Source organism: Diceros bicornis, chromosome 22 (genome assembly GCF_020826845.1).
Source record: "Diceros bicornis minor isolate mBicDic1 chromosome 22, mDicBic1.mat.cur, whole genome shotgun sequence".
NCBI lineage: Eukaryota > Metazoa > Chordata > Mammalia > Perissodactyla > Rhinocerotidae > Diceros > Diceros bicornis.
This window is the reverse complement of record NC_080761.1, coordinates 10,912,749-10,933,578: the sequence shown is the minus strand read 5'-3', so window position 1 is coordinate 10,933,578 and position 20,830 is coordinate 10,912,749. Positions and strand designations below refer to the sequence as shown.

The 20,830-nt window shown below is 44.1% G+C and overlaps 1 long non-coding RNA gene across 1 annotated transcript in view; it reads right to left on the bottom strand.

The window, feature by feature from the left end:
• LOC131419961 (uncharacterized) overlaps positions 1-19,784 on the bottom strand; it is a 48,847-nt gene extending 29,063 nt beyond the window's left edge. The window contains exons 1-4 of the long non-coding RNA XR_009223407.1: positions 19,281-19,784; positions 14,776-15,034; positions 11,267-11,463; positions 10,116-10,383 (exon numbers count right to left, since the gene is read on the bottom strand). This is a non-coding gene — a long non-coding RNA (uncharacterized LOC131419961). The remainder of the gene's footprint in view (positions 1-10,115; positions 10,384-11,266; positions 11,464-14,775; positions 15,035-19,280) is intronic.
• Between the last annotated feature and the right edge of the window lie 1,046 nt (positions 19,785-20,830).

The following is a 20,830-nucleotide window of genomic DNA, read 5'->3' as shown; positions in this document are numbered from 1 at the left end:
CTTTGCTAGCACATTATCCCCTTGACACACATCGACAGACTCGTGCACTGGCCACAGATTATAATCCACATGTAAATTTATTACCAATATCTACTGTTGCTACTCTAGCCGCTTTGCTATTACCTGACCCTAAATTAACTATAAATAATTATTGACGTAGAACATTTATCCTGTTCATTAACACATGTGATGAATGATACTATTAAAGCTCTATTTGCCATTTCAAAAGAATTACAAGAGTTAAGAAGCCCCGATTCAACGGGCTGCTTTAGATTATCTGTTCCTATTGCACAAATTATCCTGTACCCAAATACCCGGGATGTGTTGTTTTAATGTTTCTGATGAAATCCCAGCTATAAAATGTGTGATTAAGGATCTACAAAATCAAATAGATACTATTTCTTATTCTAAGGGTTTATTTAACTGGTTACCCTAAAATGTAGGATCATTGTTTTGAGATGGTTTACTACTTGTAGTACTTCTGGGTATACTCTTTATGGGATTTATGCTCTTAATTGTGTACGAAGTTCACTGGCTGTGCGGCTGGTTTCCTATGGGTAATGGAGAGGCCACGGCCAAACATGAATTGACATGAGTGAAGCCATGATGGCCACTCTGTGACCCTCAGAAACCATCTGCACTAAAGAAATACAAAGCAGTTGCTTGTGATGGGAACTGGCCCTTCTCCCACAATACAAACTGCAATTGTTTATGCCTCAAGACTCAAGGAAAGTCGGGAACAGGCACAGACTGGCCATCTGTGTTGGCTCCGGACGATTACCGTGAGTCACAGTGCATGCACACGCTGGATAACACCTAACATCTAAAGAAAAGAAACACCAGATGTTCCCATATGTGCCGTTGATGAAATCCTAAATAAAAACCCTTGCTTAGCTTTGCCTGGGCGGGAGTCTCACCCGTGGAGGGGACGCCTTGCCCAGGATCCTTTCTCTCAACCGGCACTCCTCGCCTGGCCGTGCTCTTGGGACTTCCCTGGCTAAAGGCGGAGTTGTTGTGAGTACCCGGCTTGATGTTACTTTCATTTTCCCATTCTTGTTTTCTCGTATTTTACTGATTTTCTTTCGCTGTAGCTGTTTTAGCCTAATTTTGTATATCTCTATTAATAAACAATCATTGCTTACTTATTAGATATTTGCTCTGAGTGGTCCTTTGGGCAGGAAAGATGCTATTCTTTGACCGATCCGACCCCTTTTGCCCGGTTAAAACACCAATATATAGTAAATATATGGTATGGTGAATGGCTGGAGTTGGAAAGTAGGTTGGAGGTATCTAAATGGCCCTGGAGGGACAGACAGATCTGCGGGGCTGGACGGTGGGGGAAGGGTTGTGGGTTCATCTCTCCTGTGTTGTCCCCTCCCCTGCCTTCAAGAACCTTTGGTGTCTGTGTTAAAGATCTCTGATGTGGGCCTGGAACTCAAGTCTAGGATGTACTCTTAATGCCCAGCTGCCTGAGGCAGCAATGCACTTCTGATGATGTGGACCATCTTCTTTATCTGAGGAGCCTTACTGCACCATGGCTGAGCTCCAGCTCACCTTCCTAGGTATTCCCATCCTTGCCTTCCTGGGTGGGATGGTGCTCCTTCTCCTGTTGCTATGCTACCTAAAGAGGAATCCATGTTTACCAATATTTTGGAAACACAGACACATCAATCAGGTAAGTAAACCAGAGTCCCTCAGAGGTATTAAATTTTTCTTTACAAACAGGTGTGTTCAATGTTATCAATTCCCCCCAAGTACTGTTTTTGCTGCATCTCACTAATTTTGATAAGTTGTATTTTAATTTTCATTTGGTTTAATATATTTTTTTTTCTCGAGTCTTCTTCCTTAACCTATAGTAATGTGTTGTTTAATCTGCAAACATTTTGGGATTTCCAGCTATCTTTCTTTAATCAATTTGTAGTTTAATTCCATTATGCTCTGAAAACATAGTTTGTATGATTTCTATTTTATATTTGTTAAAGTGTGTTTTGTGGCCCAGAATGTGGTCTATCTTGGTGAATGTTCCATGTGAGTTTGAGAAGAATGTGTATTCTGTTTTTGGATGAAGTATTCTACAAATGTGAACTAGATCAACTTGATTGATGGTGCTGTTCACGTCAACTATATCCATACTGATTTTCTGCCTGCTGAACCTGTCCATTTCTGATAGAGGGGTGTTGAAGTCTCCAACAATAACAGTGGATTCATCTATTTCTCCTTGCAGTTCTACCTGTTTTTGCCTCACATATTTCGACACTCTGTTCTTAGATGTATATATGTTAAGGATTGTGTGTCTTCTCGGAGCGTTGACCTCTTTGTTGTTATGTAATGTTCCTCTTTATCCCTGATGATTTTCCTTGTTATGAAGTCTGCTTTGTCTGAAATTAATATAGTTACTCCTGTTTTCTTTGGTTAGTGTTAGCATGGTACATTTTTCTGTGCCTTTTAATCTATCTGTATTTTTATATTTAAAGTGGGTGTTTTGTAGACAACATATAACTGAATCCTGTTTTTTTAATCTACTCTGATAATCTGTCTTTTAATTACTGAATTTAGACCATTTATGTTTAGTGATTTTTTTAACATACTTGGATTAATATCTACAATGTCTGTAACTGTTTACAATTCATTTTACCTATTCTTTCTCCTTCCCCTCTTTTTCTGCCTTTTCTGGTTTTAAATAAGCATTTTATATGATTCCATTTTCTCTCTTCTCTTAGCATATTGATTCTTCTACTTTAAAAAAATATTTTAGTGGTTGCCCTAGAGTTTGTAACATACATTTACAACTATTCTAAGTCCTTGTAACATTGTTTTCATTCATTTCACTTATCCTTCTACTATAATCACCTAACACATTATTGTTATTATTAGTAGTAGTAGATCAATGGAGAAGAAAAAGAAAGGTTTTATTTTAGCTTCATTTAGTCCTTTTCTTCCTTTCCTTTATGTAGATCCAAGTTATAATTTTCCTTCTCCCTGAAGAATTTTTTTTAACATTTATTGCTGGGCAGGTCTACTGCTGATGAATTCCCTCAGTTTTTGTCTGAGAAATTTTTTATTTCTCCTTCACTTTTGAGGGATAATTTCAATAGATGTAAAATCCTAGGGGGGTGGAATTCTTTGTTTTTTCTTTTACTAAATATTTCACTACAATCTCTTCTTGTTTGTGTGATTTATGATGAGAAGTCCACAATTCTTATCCTTCTTCCTCTAGATGTAGAGTGTTTATTTTTCTTTGGATTCTTTCAAGATTTTATCTTTTGGTTTCCTACAGTTTGAATATGATGTGTCCAGGTATAGAGTTTTTTAGTATTTACCTTGCTTGTTTTTTCCTGTGCTTCCATAATCTATGGTTAAGCTGTCACTAATTTTGGAAAATCCTTGGCCATTATTACTTCAAATATTTCTTCCGCTCTGTTCTCTCCTTTTGCTCCTTCTGGTATTCCAATTACATGTATGTTACACATTTTGAAACTGTCTCACAGTTCTTGGATATTGTGGGTTTTAAAATATTTTAACAATTCTTTTCCTCTTTGCATTTCAGTTTGCAAGGTTTCTATTGACATATATTCAAACTCATGTATGCTTTCCTTGGCCATATGCAATCTACACATGAGCCAATCAAAGGCATTCTTAATTTCTCTTACGGTGTTTTTAGTTTCTAACATTTCCTTTTATTCATTCTTAAGAGTTTCCCTCTCTCTGCTTACATTCCTCATCTGTTCTTGTGTGTTGTCTACTTTTTCCATTACACCCCTTAACATATTAAGCACGGTTATTTTAGATTCAATGAATGATAATTCCAAAATCTCTGTCACATCTAAATGTAGATCTGGTGCTTACTCTGTCTCTTCAGCTTTTTCTTGCCTTTTTGCATGCATTGTAATTTCCTGTTCAAAGCAGACATGATGTTTTGGTTAACAGGAACTGAAGTAAATAGACCTTTAGTGTGAAGTTTTATGTTAATCTGGCTAGGTGCTGGGCTGTGCTTAATATTTACTATAGCTATACATGTCAGAGGCTTCAATTTTCTCTAGCGTCCTTGATTTCAGCTGCCCTCGTGTCTTTAGGTTTCCCTAAATCTTCTCCTCAAATAGAGCCTATGCCTTGCAGCTCCTTCAGCTATGATCCCCTGACTATACTGGACTCCTGTGAATGTGGTGGTAAGCTGTTGGGGGAGAGGACATGATTAAATCTCAGTCTTTTAGGAGGCCTGTGTCCCTGGGTTGTGATGTTCACAAGTGTTTCTTTTTTTCTTTTCACTCTTTAGGTGAGACAGGAAGGCTGGAAGGGGCTGTAGTTGGGTAATTTCCCTTCACCCATGTGAGATAAGGCTTGGCAGTCTTTTCCCCTGCTAAGCAGGCTTCTGTTATGGAGAATACTCAGGGAATATTTCAATATGTTTTCAAAAGTGGTTACCTTTCTTACCACCCCTATCCTCCCCCACCAGAAACATCAAAGTTTCTTTATGGCTTTTCACTGTGAGAACCTGGTGGGGTTCCTGGAGGTAAAATTCATGAATAAGTTGGGGGCCCCACCAAGATAGTGACCCCAGGAGTTTCTCACTCTCATGCTACCCCACATGCATCCCTCAGGATTTGTCAAAGTGTCCTTTGAAGTGTTTCTACCCGTTTATGACTCCAGTGGCTTCTGCTCCAGGTAAGCTGATCTTTATTGATTCTCTGCACTCACCTTCTCTGAACATTTCAAGTAGTGGTTTGCCCTGTGACCTCAATTCTATGACAGCTCCAAGAAAAGTCATTGATTTTCAGCTTTTTCAGCTTTTTGCTCCTTCTAAAGACTGGAGTGATAACTCCAAAGCTCTTTAAGTTGAAGCTGGAACCAGAAGTCACCCCTCAAAGAATGATTATTTACTTTCCCGTTCCTCTTCTCACATTTCCAAATGAGTTTGGTTGGGTTAGAGAGACATCTAAAATAGGAAGTCTGAGAAGAAGATAGAACAATCTTCCAGGGGAAGAGAACGGGCAGAACTACGGGTTCAGAGGGGACTAAAGTTTCCAACTGAAGCTCACAGATCATCTGAGTGTGGTGGAAGATTCTGGACTAAACCTCAGACAGTGATTTCATGGCCTTGGATTGGGTTATTTACAGAATTTGGGATCTGTGCAGGAGAACAGAGTTCCCAGCACTTGATCATGAGTCACATTCCCATGTCAGGCATCACTCATCCAAGCCTCCCTTCATGTTGGGCAGATCAGGAGAGCAGGGCTGAGCCACTGAGCAGAGGCTGGAGCCTGAGCTCTGTCCCAGGATATAGGGTCCTATCTGAGGGAGCATAGACATGCCTGTTGGTCTGATTCTACACCCTCCTTGAGCAGAGAACTTCTGAGAATATCAAGTGTGGACCTCATAGACAAAAATCCTTCTTTGAGTTTTTCTAAGAAGGAAAAATTGAAAATATTTTATCACCTTTAAAAATTAATTAAAGGAAGGAACACACAGTTCTATTAATTAAAATAGACAGTCATATTATTCTTGGATAATGGATATCTGAGTTTCCTAGAGAATGGAGAGAAATGGGCCCCAGTCTCTCATTCTTTTCTTTTTGTTCTCAGCGTCAGGGCAGAGTCAAGAGAAGGAAAGGTGGAACATGGAGAGGTTAGGGTTCTACCTATTCCACCTGAGCTCTCCAAGGGTGACCCTTCCTGTCCTTTCCCTGAGATCCCAGGTCCATGATCTCTGAGAATGTCAGTTGCTAGATACTGTCCCTCTCAGAAAACAGAGCCCTCAGAGGAGAGGCTGATGGGAAGGCAGTCAGAACCCGAGACACTTCTCAGATTCCTGCTCTGCCCCTCCCTGGGCATGAAGCAGTGATGGATCTGGGCAATGGGTGTCACCCAATAGGTGGCCATGTGAGATGTCAAGAGTCAGAACTTCTGTCTCCTGACCTTGTGAAAGTACTTTGACTTCCTGGATGATCAGACTCCCCTTTGAAGTAACCATTGACTCATGTTCCTCACAGGAAAGTCCATTGTGAATGATAAAACAACATACATTATGTGAGCTTTGTTATTATTATCATTAACCACGTGATCTTGAATCCTAATTCTTGGGACTCTCCAAGTCCAATCTACCAAGCATACCATAAAGGACATTCTACTCAGCCTCCTAAAAGATCTCTTCCTTCTATCTTCATCACTCTCCTGGTTTCCCAGGTTGGGCAGCTTGTCAGAGCAAAGCAGAGGAGGCAAGGAAGGTGCTTTCTCTTCTGCAAAGGTGACTAAACACTACTCTTCTTTCCTGTATCCCTCTTTTAGTAGAGTCTATGAATTTCTAAGGACTCAGTGAAGCCTGGGACTGACATGGGAGGGAAAATCCTCAGAGTCAGAATGTGAAAGCCTTGGAGAGAGGGAAATAAGGTATATTGTGAGATCAAGGAAGTGGGGAAACGTGTAAGGACAGTATGCATTGGCTGCCCCTTCCTTTCCCAGACCTGCCAGGGTCCACTACATTTGTTCTGGTTCTGGCTGCAGCTTTGTACCTCCTGTCTCCTGCAGCCCCCTGGACCCGCATCATGATACCATCTGCTTTCATTAACTGTTATGTTCAGACTCCTTCCATGAGGTATGTAATAGTGCAACTTCTGAGGTCAATTGGCTGATGTCCCTGGAAGCCCTGGAATATACTACTCCCTCGACGTCCCCTTTGGTTTCCAAAGCTTCTGTGACTGAGTCATGGTTCACCCAGTCCTTTGCCTTCTCAGTAGACCCTTTAGGAGACCTAATAGCAGCCCCTCTGCCAGAGCCTTCCTTACCTGCCCCCTCTATTCTCTTGCCTAATCTAATGACACCCATAGATGACATTCTTTCACCCTCACCAACAGGTCACTCTCTGCCACCAGAGCCTTTTCCTCCCTTGGATTCCAAACTCCCAGCAGACCATATCTCACCCCAAGCCCTTGTCCTTCCCTCTACCACCACATGACACTCAGACAGTGGATTCTGTTCTCCAACCAGAGGCCACTTCGTCTCTACATACCATCTTCTCTGTTTACCCTACCCTTTCCCAAGATATCAACCGTTTACCAGATTTGTCCCAATGAATTCCACTGATTCATTGGCTTGTCATCACATACCACCAACCCTGTCTGTTTCACCACCACCAGACTGCCTGTTAACTGTGACTCAATCTAACTTGATTTCCACCCTACTGAAGTCCGTTCCGGAGAACTCACCTCCAGATAGCCTTGGTGGGTTGTTCACTGGTGTGCCAACAATCAAAGGCACTGACCATTCTAGCCTTGCTGAAATTCAGAATTTCAGTATTCTCTTGCCAGCAGGCTCATGTCAAGTATATGTTCTTTGCCACATTATCACACTGAATATCCCTCACCAAAAATATCGGTTCCCCAAGATTCTAAACTATCAGACATTATAAAACAGCTCCTTAGTTAAAGTTTCAACTGGAGAGTGGGGAGCATATTCCTTATTTCAGGCTCAAGACATGTTCCTTATTTCAGAGAGCTTGCCTTCCAAGTCCTCCCTCAGTCCCAGAGCATCTCCAGTGGGGACAAGGAGCTTCCCAGGTGCTGCATGTCCACTTGGAGGACACCCGGATCAGCACGGAGCAGGAGCAGGAGCCCTGGGTCTCTGAACGAGTCTCATGGAAATGCCAGGATAAGAATTTCCCACCAGCTGCAAAGAGAGTCAGGCCTCTGGGCTCCAAAACAGGAGAATGTGGAAGTGAGGATTCAGGAGCTGGGACACCTAAAGCCAGAAAGAAGAGCCACTCTACTGAGGACAGAGAATTAGAGGGCACTTCCCTGTCTCTGTCACAGAATGAACAGTTTCCTCCTGAAAGTTAATTCAGAAAACAGATGAGGCAATTTTTTTCAGTGGATCAATTCCAAGAGAAAAATCACAGGGCAGTAAAGTCCCCAGCAAAACCCAAGTTCATGTCAACCTTTGAGCAGCACCAAGACCCCACTGCAAGTGCAGCTCTCCTTCTGAGCTGTGGGCCTCCTGAAGCTCATGAGCTCACGACAGCCACTGGGAAGATCCTAGAGGAGAAACTGGCATGTAGGCATGAACCTGAGGCCATGGAGTTAAGTCAGCAGAAGCAGGAACTGCAGGCCCAGGTACAGCCTGACAAGGGACATCTCTCCAACTATGGGGCTCTCTCTGACCCACAGCAAGGGGAATGGGCAAGTACCAAGTCCCGCAGCCAAGATGCTGTCTCTGCTCACCAGAGTTGTCTTATAAGTGTTAGAACTGAGACAGGATCAGACATCTCCAGAGAGTTGTGGCCTTCAAGGACCAGCATTTATGCCAGAGTCAACCGGCTTCCCAGCCCTCCAGGGAGCCTGAGCCCCATCCAAGCCCCACCTGCATGCATTAGGTATGCCAGGTCCCTCTGGCCACCCACACCCGTGATGAAGGCACTGTGTTCAGAGATTTGACTCTTCTATTCAAACAGAAAACGCTTCTCCAAGAATCCCAAAAAAAAAATGTCCCCAAAGAAATTATTTAGTCCTTGTTGAGAAAGGCTTGCAGTTTTCATGATAAAACATCTTCCGACGGAGGACCTTTCTTTAGCACAACAGAGGATATTGATCCTCCTCAATAAATGTTTCCACTAACAGAAAGTGGTGTTCTCTGCATAGTGCACTGGAGGCGTCTGTTTGGGGTATCCCGGGGCTTGTGCTCAGGGAAAGGAAGGAAGGAGGTCAGCTCTGACTGATTTCCTCTTTTGGTTTCTACAAGATGACCAGTCCCTTGTAGGGGGCCTGACAGTGGTGTTCTCAGTTCTATCCTGGGTCCTTTATTTGTCCCTGTTTAGATGTCCTCTATTCAAAACACCTTATTTTTTCATAAAAAGTACAAGAAGTTCACTCTAAAAACTTTCAGGCCTTTTCAAAGACAGAAAAACCCTTCAAGTCCAGAACTTGGCTCAACCTATCTTTTCATCTGCTCCCTCACTGTCCCGAACTATACACAGCTGCAGGGTGGGACCAGTTCCTCTGGAAAAATACAGCCAGAATTCCCCCTTGTTGCCTCAGAAAGTTTTGGAATTGCAAGTGTGGGAGTGTTTAGGCCCTGATATGGGGGGTTGGGAGAAATCTTCCTCATGGATCTCTTTGCGAGGAATAAATGTCACCTGCTCCTAAGAGCCCTTCTCTCCCTCATGAAGTCTGGGGTGATGAGTCATGTCCCCACCCCTCACTTGACCCTAATGAAAATGGGTAGCAGTTCATCCTCTCCCTTCCTCTAGCATTCCTGGAGGAGTAGGGAGGATAGAACTTGCAGATCTGAAAAAGTCCAGGGATACAAATATTTCCCTGAAAACAGTGGCTTATTTTCATTTAGAGAAAGTTGCCAATTCCACAGTATCTCACAGGTGGGCGGTCAATGGGGGGTGTGTATGGATGGGTTTTGTGATTGTGGACACCGGAGTGGCCAGGGCAGGGTCTGGAAACTGGGTGGGTCCAGCTAAAGAATCTGTTATATGTGGGGTGCTAATCTGTCTGGAAGGCATATTTCGAGCTTGACAATGTTGTCTCCCGGCTTGTGAGGGCACCTTGAGGAACAGGAACAGCTGCTCCTCAGGGAAACCTCCTCAGGATACCTAGCTTGACAGTATTATTGCAAGACCAACAGAGCACCTGGCCATCATCTGTACAAATGGTCATCGGGCAGCCACCCAGAATTTGGGGGAAAAGGAGACAGACAGTAAGGAAAATGTAATGGTGGAGTGAGTAGGAAAGGAATCAAAAAATGAGGAGGGGAAGAATGACCTAATCATCACTCTTCACCACCCCATCCTGGCCATGCACTCCACCCAAGACTACCTAGACCTCACCTCCTGGAGACTGATCAGGGCTTGGTAGAGCAGAATGATACCACTGCAGCTAAGAGAACATGGCATAGTCTTTGAGCATGAAGACAGAATCTCCAGGAATGTTGTCAGGAGGGTGTCCTCCTATTTGGTGCCTGCCTTCCCAGCCATGCCACATCTCACACTAAGGTTACAGTAATTTAGGGGTGTGTTAGTTATCTATTGCTGTGTAATGGATACCCCAAAATTTCATAGCTTAAAAAAACACATATTTATTAACTCAGTTTTTGTGGGTCAGGAATCCAGGCAAGGCCTACCTGGGTTCTCTGCTCCAGGGTCTCTCACAAGGCTGCAATTTAGGTGTCAGCTGGGGCTGGGGTCTCATCTGAAGGCTCGACTGGGCAGGACCCAGTTCCGTGCTCACTTATGTAGTTGTTGGCAAGATGCAGTTCCTCAAGGTCTGTTGGACTGAGATCCTCAATTCCTGGCTGGCTATGGGCTGGAGTTGGCTGGAGGCCACCTCAGTTCCTTGTCACGTGGGCCTCTCCAACATGGAAGCTTGCTTCATCAAAGCCAGGAGAGAGTCTGCTAGCAATATAGAAGTTACAATCTTTTGTAAACTAATAATGGGAAGGACATCCCATCACATCACCTTTCCCCTATTCTGTGAGTCAGAAGCAGATCACTAAAGTCCAGCCTACACTCAAGGGGAGGGTTTTACACAAGGGTGTGAATATCAGGAGGTGGGGATCACTGGAACCTTCTCAGAAGTCTTCCTAACACCAGGGTTTCTTCTTGGACACCTTACTCAGTTCACAGAAACAAAAGTGGCCAAATGTGCCAAGTGGATCCTTGTCCTCATCCATCTCCATGTCATCAAGGTCAAAGCTGTTTAACAGCTAAGTGGAGCGGAGGCTGGTAAGAAAACATCAAAGAGGGTGGAGCGTCCAAAGGAGGGAAAGGTGGCATGGAGGTAAAGGTAGTGTGGGGTTCTCATGAATGGGAGAGTGAAAGGAGCCTGTAGAACCACCTGACTCACCACTGCCAGTATTCAGACTTAGAGGGGAGGAAAAATTAGGTGGAATATGGCTCACCCTGGCTCCACCACAGTCTCTGCACTCTGCTCTAGATCCTAGACCATAAGTCTAAAGAAGCAGCCTTTAGCTCCTACAGAGATAGACAGGATTATAGACAGGAAGCAAATCCTACCGGTTGTAAGGTTTAATTTCTGCTTTTATTAATATATTTAATATAGGACATCCATCATTTCACATTTGATTCTCACAACTTGAACATCAGAGAGAAAGAGTCATACAATTGATGGCAAAGCCAGTACTAGGGAACTCAGAGCATGTCACTCCCATTCTGGCATGTTTTCCATGTACCCAGGGCCCGAGGACTTCTAACCAGGAGAGGTGGTGGCTTAAAGGGGCTGAGTTACTGGCTAGGGTCACATAACAAGTCACACCTGGTGCCAAGCTATTTGCTTCCATTTAGAGGAACACTAGATGAGGCAATGAGACAGAATTTGCACACACAGCACATTTAGGAAGTGGCCTGTCCAAATGAGGTGGCAGCACCATCCAGGAGTGATCTCGCACTCTTCTTCTAGTTCTAGGACAGTTTTCCTTTTTCCCAGACTCCAGTTCCTATGGGAAAGCAGGACTGCCATCAAAAGAAGGAAAGTGTATTAGCTGAACAATGATTACAGAGATGACGATCAATTTCTCTAGAAAAAGATTTCATGTGCTTTGTGCCCACACCCAGGGATGACAGTGTTGTGCAATTTCAGGGGGGTCTCTTTTACATGATATTTTCTAGTGCCTGAAGAACTGTCACTGACATAGAAGGTAATGGGAATGGGCTACCGGAATTTTTACAACCTCAAGCCCACACTCAAAACCTAATGTCAGGGCAAACAAAATGCATGAATTGACTGGCACCTTAATGTGGTTTGGGCACAGGAACCCCAGATCCCAGCTTCAGGCATTGTGAATTTCTCTGGTGCCAGGTGCCAGGGAATCAGCTTCCCTGAGGCAGCCTTCATGGGGATTAAAACTGAGAAGTGTGCCCCAATCTGCAGTCACAGTGAAGGGGTCCAGGCTATGAGAAGGGGCTCTTCTCTTGAGGCTGTTCTTCTAGAACTTCCATAGGCCCTGGATCAGAGGCTACATTTGGCTGTTATTTTCCTGGAGTCACAAGGACAGGTTTGGTCTTCATTAGGGAGGCCAGTGGCAGCTCAGAGACTTGTGGAGTCTGTCTCCTTATCTCTCCCAGGAGACTCAGGATCTGTTCCTTCCTTCTCGGGGGCCAGTGGGTAGGAAAGGAATGGATTATGATGCAAGTTTAGCAATGCTTCACTGTGGGAGGGGGTTGGGCTGACAAAGACAAGACTGGGTAATTCTCCTCTGCAGGGATTCTTGCCGAGCTTGAGACAACTTTCATTTGAAGCAGGATAATTTACCAATGCCAGAGGGGACTCCAGAAGGAATAAAAGTTAACTTTCCCCTTTTGTCTTACAGAAAGTTCTGGGCTTCTGGTCTCAGGTGTTCTTAATGGCTTTCATGTTTCCTGGCCCCAAACAGAAGTTGTGAGGCACCTGTTGTACAGTCCTGTTCAGACCCTCACGTGGGAGGAGAATTCAGCTGGGTGTCCCCAGGAGAGAGGAGACAGAGGTTGACACAGGTGCTGGGTTCAAAGAAAGAGAGTTGTCTAAAGGTAGCAGTGGCTCCAATGCCTAGAGAACAAGGATGTAGAGACGAGTCCCTTAGGTGGACGGGTTCTGTGTGGAAGTCCTCTAGGAGACAGCACAATGTTTTATAGGATGAAGTGATGTCGCTGAGATGACTAATCAACAAGTCCCCTCATCTTGAGAGCCGCAGCAGACACTGCATGGCTCACACTTGGCACAGAGGCTGTGCGGCCACTCACTGGCCTTTTAACAGGCCGGATGGGCTTGGACAATGAACATCGCAGGGGCAACCAAGATGGAATCAAGATCACAGGCTCTTTCCTACATATTTGTTTGACAGTGAACACTAAACTAAATAGCCAAAAGGCCTCCAGTAAGGACTAATGTTGGATATCTTCCTGCCCTTTAAAATAGGGGCTTTGAGCCAGATTTAATTTAGAAATATTAAGTACTGCGTATTGTACTTTGATGCTGTGGAACAAAGTTATGCTTTTATGTTTATTATCCCGCTGAATCTTTACAACCCTTTGAAGTAGGTTTTTATCCTCCTTTACAGAAGGGCACAAGCTGAAGGACAGAGGAGGTAATACATATCCAGTGTGCTAGCTCAGCACAGGCAGCCAGGGATGGAGAGCCTCCTTATAGTGGGAGGGATTCTTTGGACGTAAATGACAGCAAATACAAAGAGGATCTGTTGACTCAGGCACCTGAAAAAGTCTGGGAGTAAGGCTGCCCTCAGGCAGGAGGGCGCTGCTGGGGCTCGGTTGATGCCATTAAGATTCAGTTTCTATCCATTTCTTGGCTCTATACTCTGGACTGGCTTCATTGTAACACTTCATGTCTGGCAAGTTCGTAGCTACATCTTCCAAGCTTCAAGTGCAGCTAAGAATGGTTGTCTCTCCCACTAGTCCCTTCAAATGTCCCACTGTGCCTTACTGTCTCCAGCTGGGTCACATGCCCATCCCTGACCAATCACTGTAGCCAAAAGCATGGACCGATCTTTTTGCCCAAGCCTGAGTTATATACCCATCGTGATAGTAAGAGTGTCAGGACAGACAACTCCACTTGCTCTTGGACTGATACTGAGAATGCCCTCGCTCCCCAGAGGGCAATAGAAGGACTATTTCCAGAAGGTAAGTGAATGCCGGGTGTCAAAACAAAATCAAAACAAAAAAGAAAATGGATGTCTACTACAGCCCTCTCTCTCAACACCCCATTTCTGCCTTCTTGTCCAGAGTCATATCATGGACTGAAGCTTAGAGTTGCAGGAAATGCCAATTCTGTGGAGACCTTGGGACAGGAAAGAGGCCCAGGACAGGAACTCAAAGTGGGAGGAATCAGTCAGAAGCCCCAACATCCAGCCAATAATCTGGCCTCTCACTGAATACCCCTCCTCATCTTAGAGCCCTTTACCTCCATTCCAGGTCAGTTATGGCCATATCCTAAGAACGTATCACCAGGAAATGCTTGTGCATTCTGAAAAAAGACTGACATTCCACCCTTTATCCTCTCAGCTTCTGCCCTCAGCATGCCAATTCCTCAACCTATTCAGGAACTACAAGCCACTTCACACTTCTCCCTGTCCATCTGACAACCTTCTGTCTTCATTTCCTCCCTCTCCAAGGAAAACTTCATGGTCCATCATTAACCCCAAACCTACATAGCTGTACACTAAACAGTTTACCCCATTCTCCTTTCACCTGACCCACCTGGCAGAATCCAACTCGGCCTTTTTCAGACCTGCCTTGTCTAAGAGGCTGATTCCTCTTGGATAAAATCACACAATTAAGAATGTTGGCGTCTCCATAAATTTCTGTTCTACAGCTACTGCTCAGCTCCACCAGTGCCTGAGAATCCTGTCCTTCCTCCCGTGTTACCATGTACCAGGCGCTCTTCTAAGCACTCGGGACACCCAGTGAAGGCAGCAAACAGAGCCCCTGCCTCGACAGAGCTTCTGTGATTGTTTTCTCAGTCAACTCTCTTGCCTAAGCTCTCAGAACGATTCCACTTTCCTACAACTTCTCCACATTCCACACTCGTTGAGCACATGTGCTGGACCACCACAGGGGAATCAGAAGCCATCAGATGGGAACTGTTCATCACAAAAACTTCAAAACAACAACAAAACGAAAATGTGACCCTCCCATCCCTTCCTTCCCCTTCCCTTCCCATTATACTGAAAGGTTTCCCTCGACGCTTTCCTTGATCCTCCCAAGCTGGGATCTGTCCTTGTTTTCCAATGCTCAACACTTTTCACATGTGGAATATTTGGATTAATTATCTACCTTCCCAGAGGACCAAGACCATGGCTGCCTCATCACAGCCAGGCACATCCAGCTGAGCTCAGAATCCTCTGGAGGAACAGCCAAGCAATGGGAGGGATTTCTAAGAGGAGGCCCTGCCCAGCGTGCCCTGGGGGCTGGGCCACAACCAGGGGCAGGGCCTGAGAGGCTGTCTGAGAGGTCTGTTTGGCTTAACGGTGTCAGCACAGGCCAGTTGGCCAGATGTCTCACTTCAGGCTTCTGGATCCTGTTTCCATTGCTTCTGGAAGACAAGAGTTGAGATTTAACTCAAAGACAGGTTCTCATGAAGGTTTCTGGATGCTCAAGTGACTTTCCCCCTGTCCTGCCTGAAGGATCCTTCCCTCCACCTGCCTTTCCATCCTGGCCTGCCAGGCGTCCTGTCCTGTCCTGTCCCAACCCCTACTCGAGGCCCAGCCAAAAGATGCTCAGAGGTCTGGAGGCAGGGCTGCACCTGCCAGACACTGCCCCTTTCCCGAGGTCACTTGAGGGAACTCCACCGAGGTGATCACAGCGACAATACTGATGACTGTTAAGGCTTCACCTTGCACTGGCTGCCTGGCCTTGCTCAAGTAACCCAAGTCTCACACTTCATCTATTATGTACAGTGATACTAATATGTGCTAATAGGCTTGGCTCTGAGAACTGGAATGAAGGAGTAAAGAGCTTTGAACAGTTGGAACAGTTAAACTTCTAACAGAAGTTGAACATGTGTTACCTATTATTATCATTCACTTAAAATCATAGACTTCTTCTTTATTATTTTAGAAGTATCAATTTGCCACTCATACATCCTTCCTTCTTTCCTTTTTTTCCTTCCTTCCTAATGAATGTATTTACTTAGTATCCAATATGCGCCAGACACTGCGCTGGTCTCTGGAATACATTGAAAAGCAAAAAAAAAGATAGAGTCCCTGCCTTCATGGATCTTACAGCCTAACGGGGAGACCAGGCAGAAATTAAACAGTGATCCGAGATCATGTAAATATCCTGTGTTACATTCTAGGAAGGGTTCATGAGCTGGTTGACAGTGCCAAGGGTGTTTAAAACATGGGGATTTGGCCTCACCAGGGAAGAGGGTGTCTTCCTCAAGCGTCCCTCAGGAACTGATATGGGTTGAGAGGTAAAAGGTGAGTAGGAGACTATTTGGCAAAGCAGGGAGGGAGAAGTGCTCCAGGCAGGGGAATCTGGGTGATGGGAGCAGAGACAGTGAGGAGGGAGAAATGTGATGCAACAAGAAGAGGGGAAAGTGAGGGAGGCACAAATTATGCAGAGCTCTCTGGGCCAAATCAACTAGTTAAGTCTTTGGAGCAACAGGGAGCCAGGGGAAAATTTTAAGTTAGGATTTATGTGTATGTGTAGGGTATTCAGATTTTAGTAGTATTATTTGAGTTTCCAAAAGATTACTGTGAATGAATTACTATGAATTAATACTGTGAATTAATGAGTTACTGTGAATTAATATGAAGAACGTTTTGGAGGGGCCTAAAGAGATATGAGGCCAGTGAGAAGGCTATTGCACTAATCTACGAGAGAGATGACATCAGGTGGACCACGCTGCTGGTGGCTAAAGCGGAGTGATGCGGATGCATGTGAGTGGCATTTAACAAAATTCCAAACATTTGGAGATGGATGAGGTTGAGGATGTGGCAGGGAGAGCTGGGTACCATGGCTGACTTCACTAATTCTAAACAAAATTCCAAACGTTTGGAGATGGATGAGGTTGAGGATGGGGCAGGGAGAGCTGGGTACCATGGCTGACTTCACTAATTCTAACGAGACAGAACATTTTTCCTTTTGTTTCCCTCCAATGCCCAAGAGGTCTATGTTGGTGCAACACGTGGGGTCTTTTATAGAGTTGGAAGAGTCAGCAGACTCAAAACATTTGACAAAGGCCGCTCGGGCTACTGATTAGCCAAAATCAAAGAGGAAGTTGACTTTCAACCCTTGTCTTTGTTTTGTTCCAGCTGCAGAAATCATTTTCGGTTGCTCTCTGTCTCAAGTAAACAACACTCCCTGTCACCTTACCCCTTTGCGGGTTGGTTCCACTTCTATATTTTCACTGGGACATGATTCTCACTGACAGTGAGAAAGTTCAGCACCCAGACCCGCAGCTGTGAAAATATTTGCTCTTCTCCAGAACTATTAGTACTTCCGGGAAATACGTCCCAGTCCCAACCACTCACTGGTCCCGAAGTGACCCTATCATCTGGGGAGGCAGTAAAGGAAATAATATTTTCAAAACCCCAAATGGCACTCTCTTTGGGCATCAAAGGGTGTAAGTGATAAAACGTCCACCAGACTTAAAGACCAGGGAGTAAACAGGCCCAGACTCTGTGTCAACAACACATATCTCAGCTCAGTGAAATAACGCAGGACCAAGTGTTCTCCTCAGAGGAATAATTAGACAACAGAGCTGGTCAATTTAGAAAAGTAACTATCTTCTTCTGTCCCTGCTTAAGAATTTTTATTACAAATAAAACCCAGGGGCCGGCCCTGTGGCATAGCGGTTAAGTGCACACGCTCCACTGCTGGCGTTTGGATCCTGGGCACGCACCAACACACCGCTTGTCAGGCCATGCTGTGGTGGCATCCCACATAAAGGTGGAGGAAGATCGGCACGGATGTTAGCTCAGGGCCAGTCTTCCTCAGCAAAAAGAGGAGTATTGGCATGGATGTTAGCTCAGGGCTGATCTTCCTCACAAAAAAATAAAATAAAATAAAACCCAATCTTTAGGCAGATTTAAGAGCATAGGACAAAGATTGCTAGACGTTGAACTGCTGTGAGCAGATCCCATGTTTTATGCATCTTTGTATCCAAGCACATCCCTGGTGCTTGTCACGCGGCAGATTCTCAGTGAGTGTTGCTTGGGTAAAGGATTCCTCTACATTTTCATGGGGTATTTCTACGGTATGGGGAGTTAATCACATTTTGCCCAACTCGCTAGAGATGGATGCTTTCTGTACTCTGTATTTATTTTGAACACTGTTTAGCTATAAGGATGTTCTAAAATGAAATAATAAGGAAATCAGTTTTAGGAGAATTTTACATATATAGCTAGATACACTTGCTGACTACTAGTGCAGATATGGATGCTTCCTGGAAGATGCTTTTGCAACCTAAATTGCCCTAAAATGAGGTTATTGATGGGGAAGGAAGGGAAAGTAAGAAAACTCACTGCTTAATTTCTAAACAAGATTGCTATTTTAAAAATGGATTTCAGGTGCTTCTTGTGTACCTGGCCCAACAAGTGGAGATTTAACGATGATTTGTGATTTGAAATGACCCAGAACATGGTCCAACGGTCCCCTGTCTTTGGAAGCAATTGGTCTGTTTTCTTGATTGCTGTTCCGTACTTTCCCACCATCGGCTCCCCGTCAGGGCCCCACTCCTTCTGCTCTGTCCTGGTGGAACAGTCCCTTGACCTCCATTTTCACACTACTCTACTCTAGACTTCTCCTTGTTGCGCGATTACTCTACTACCAGTTCTCAAATCTCGGTTCCCAGACCAGCAGCATTAGCATTTCCTGGGAACTTGTTAGAAACGGAAATCCTTGGGCCTCACTCTGGACCTACTCAAGAAGAAACTTTGGCTGTGGGGTGGGGCCCAGCAATTTTGTTTCAACAAGCAGGTGATCTCCAAGGTGAGAACCACTGCTGTACGTAGAGCTCAGTTCTCAGCCTATCACCCCTTTGCTCAACGCCCTTTATTGTCTTCCTGCCAACAAGCACGTGAGCGTGTCATTCTATCCAAGGCCTTCTGCAATTGAGCACCAGCTCATGTGTCTCTGTCCACGTAGGTGTGTTCCATACTGTCATCCTAATGAGTTACCCACTCTTTCCTCTGCTCTCCTGCCTCCTCTCTCTGTTAACGTTGGCTCCTCTGCTAGGAAAGCCTCTCCCCCCCAGTAGAAAACTTATTCATTTTTTAAAGCCCACTTAATAATCAATATTTATCTAAGAAATTCATACTTGTGCCTTTAAAATCAAATAGTACTGAAGGGTTTATAAAGAAAGACAACAGGCCCTCTCCCACTTCACAACCCCAATCCTTCCTATCCCCTCAGTTCCATTCCCCAGAGAAACCACTTTAGCCATTTCTATTGTAGTTCTTCTTGTGTTTACCTCTATTTATATAACAAATATGCAAATACTTCTATTTAAAAGTAATTTTAAAATGTTATCTACTGACTTCTTGCCATGGTAGATAAAATTTGAATAGATAAAATTGTAGGTGCATAAAATTTGGTCAACACCCCATTCTCCTCTTCCCTCTTCTCAATCCGTCCTCAGTTAAATCTTGATTCATGCCAAGTTCATCTTGGCATGAATGCTTTCCTGGAATGCTTTCAGATACTGCTCCTCCCCTGCCCCCACAGAGCTCTCTCTCTCTCTTAGTGCACTGTCCCCCTGGCCCTTGTATTACAGCCACGTCTGTATGTGTGTGTCTCCCATCCCCACCAGCTTGTAAGAGCCAGGGAAGTCTCACCTGTCTTTTGCTTTCTCTGAATCCTCCCAGGGCAAAGCACAGGGCCTGTGATATAGGGCACACTGAGTAGATGTGGCCAATTTCACCATAAAGTAACATATTTGCCTGACCTTTTTAGCTTGGTGGTGCGACAGCAGTACTAGGAAGGAGTCTTCCCTTTCCAATGTGGTTTTCCAACATTATTGTGGGGAATATTAAACTGGAGTCACGAGACTTGAGACAGACCAGCCTTCTTGGTGACTTCTTCTAAGACCCTGGGAAAGGCACTTGATGGCTTTGCTTCCATTTTTCCATCTATAAAGTGGCAAGAATAATATCTATGGACAGAGTTGTAGTGAGGACCAAATGCAATAGCACAGGTTATCAAATATAAGGTATTGCATTGATTCCTTATGTTTAAAATGAAAAGGCAACCCATTTTCTGGTTGCACATAGGGCTATGAAGAACATTAAAAACAACTTTTAAACAGAAAACTTCATTTTTAGATTACCCAGGGGGTCTTTCTTCCCGGATCAGCCTAAGATTTTTTCAGGGGAAACTGTATGCCCATCATCTGAAATTTGAAGCAAGAAAATTCAAACATTTGGGACCATTTGTCTATTCTTACTTGAACTTTATTCTTACCTCAAGCTTTTTTTTAAATAATCATTTTATTGAGGTCATATCGGTTTATAACATTGTGTAGTTTCAGGTGTACATGAGGCTTTGAAGGGACTTCAAGCTTTATCTTGATTTGATGGTTGAAAAATGAAATCAACCAAAGGCACGTTTTATATGCCCTTGTCTGGCCCTATCCATTGGAAAAGTGTGAGTTACTGTTCCATCAAAACTAATGAAACCTTAAATGTACAACCAACTCTCAATCACCAAGGTTAATGGGACTACATGCATACATAATTATATCTTACGTTTATACAGTGCTTTTAACTTCTTCAAAGCATTTTTCACTGTATTGCAGTATAAAACAGATGGATTTTTTTTTTTGAAATCCACAAACAAGGAAAAAATGAAATCTTAGAATCAATAATTTCAACTTTGTACTGTTCCAAAGCTATTAGAACTAGTAAAATTTTCTAATAGGATTTTCATTGCCCTACTCTCTTCTTGACCCCACTCAACCAAGGCCAGAAATGACTGAAAGATCTGGAGAAATCTCCAGAGGAGAGGAAGCCAAGGACCTGGGCCATCCACAAACTAGATCATTCGCTCCAGGGTAACTGAGAATAATTGACTGTATGTGTGACTATGGCCAGAAAGTCCAGAAAGAGATGAAAAGGCATAGGAAATGATGTGTGAGTAACAGTATTTACATGGCTCTTGTCACTGTCGTTCTCTCAACAAGCATTATTAAGCACCTACTGTACATGCCAGATACTTTCAACAATGAGGATGGATACAGCAATGAACCACCTAGGCAAGACTGCTACTGTCACGGAGATGACCTTCCTGAATGTGCAGAGAGACAACAAACAGGAACATAAATACACAAACAAGATACCTTCAGATAGCATAAGCTCTGTGAAGTCCATAAACAAAGGAATGTGATAGT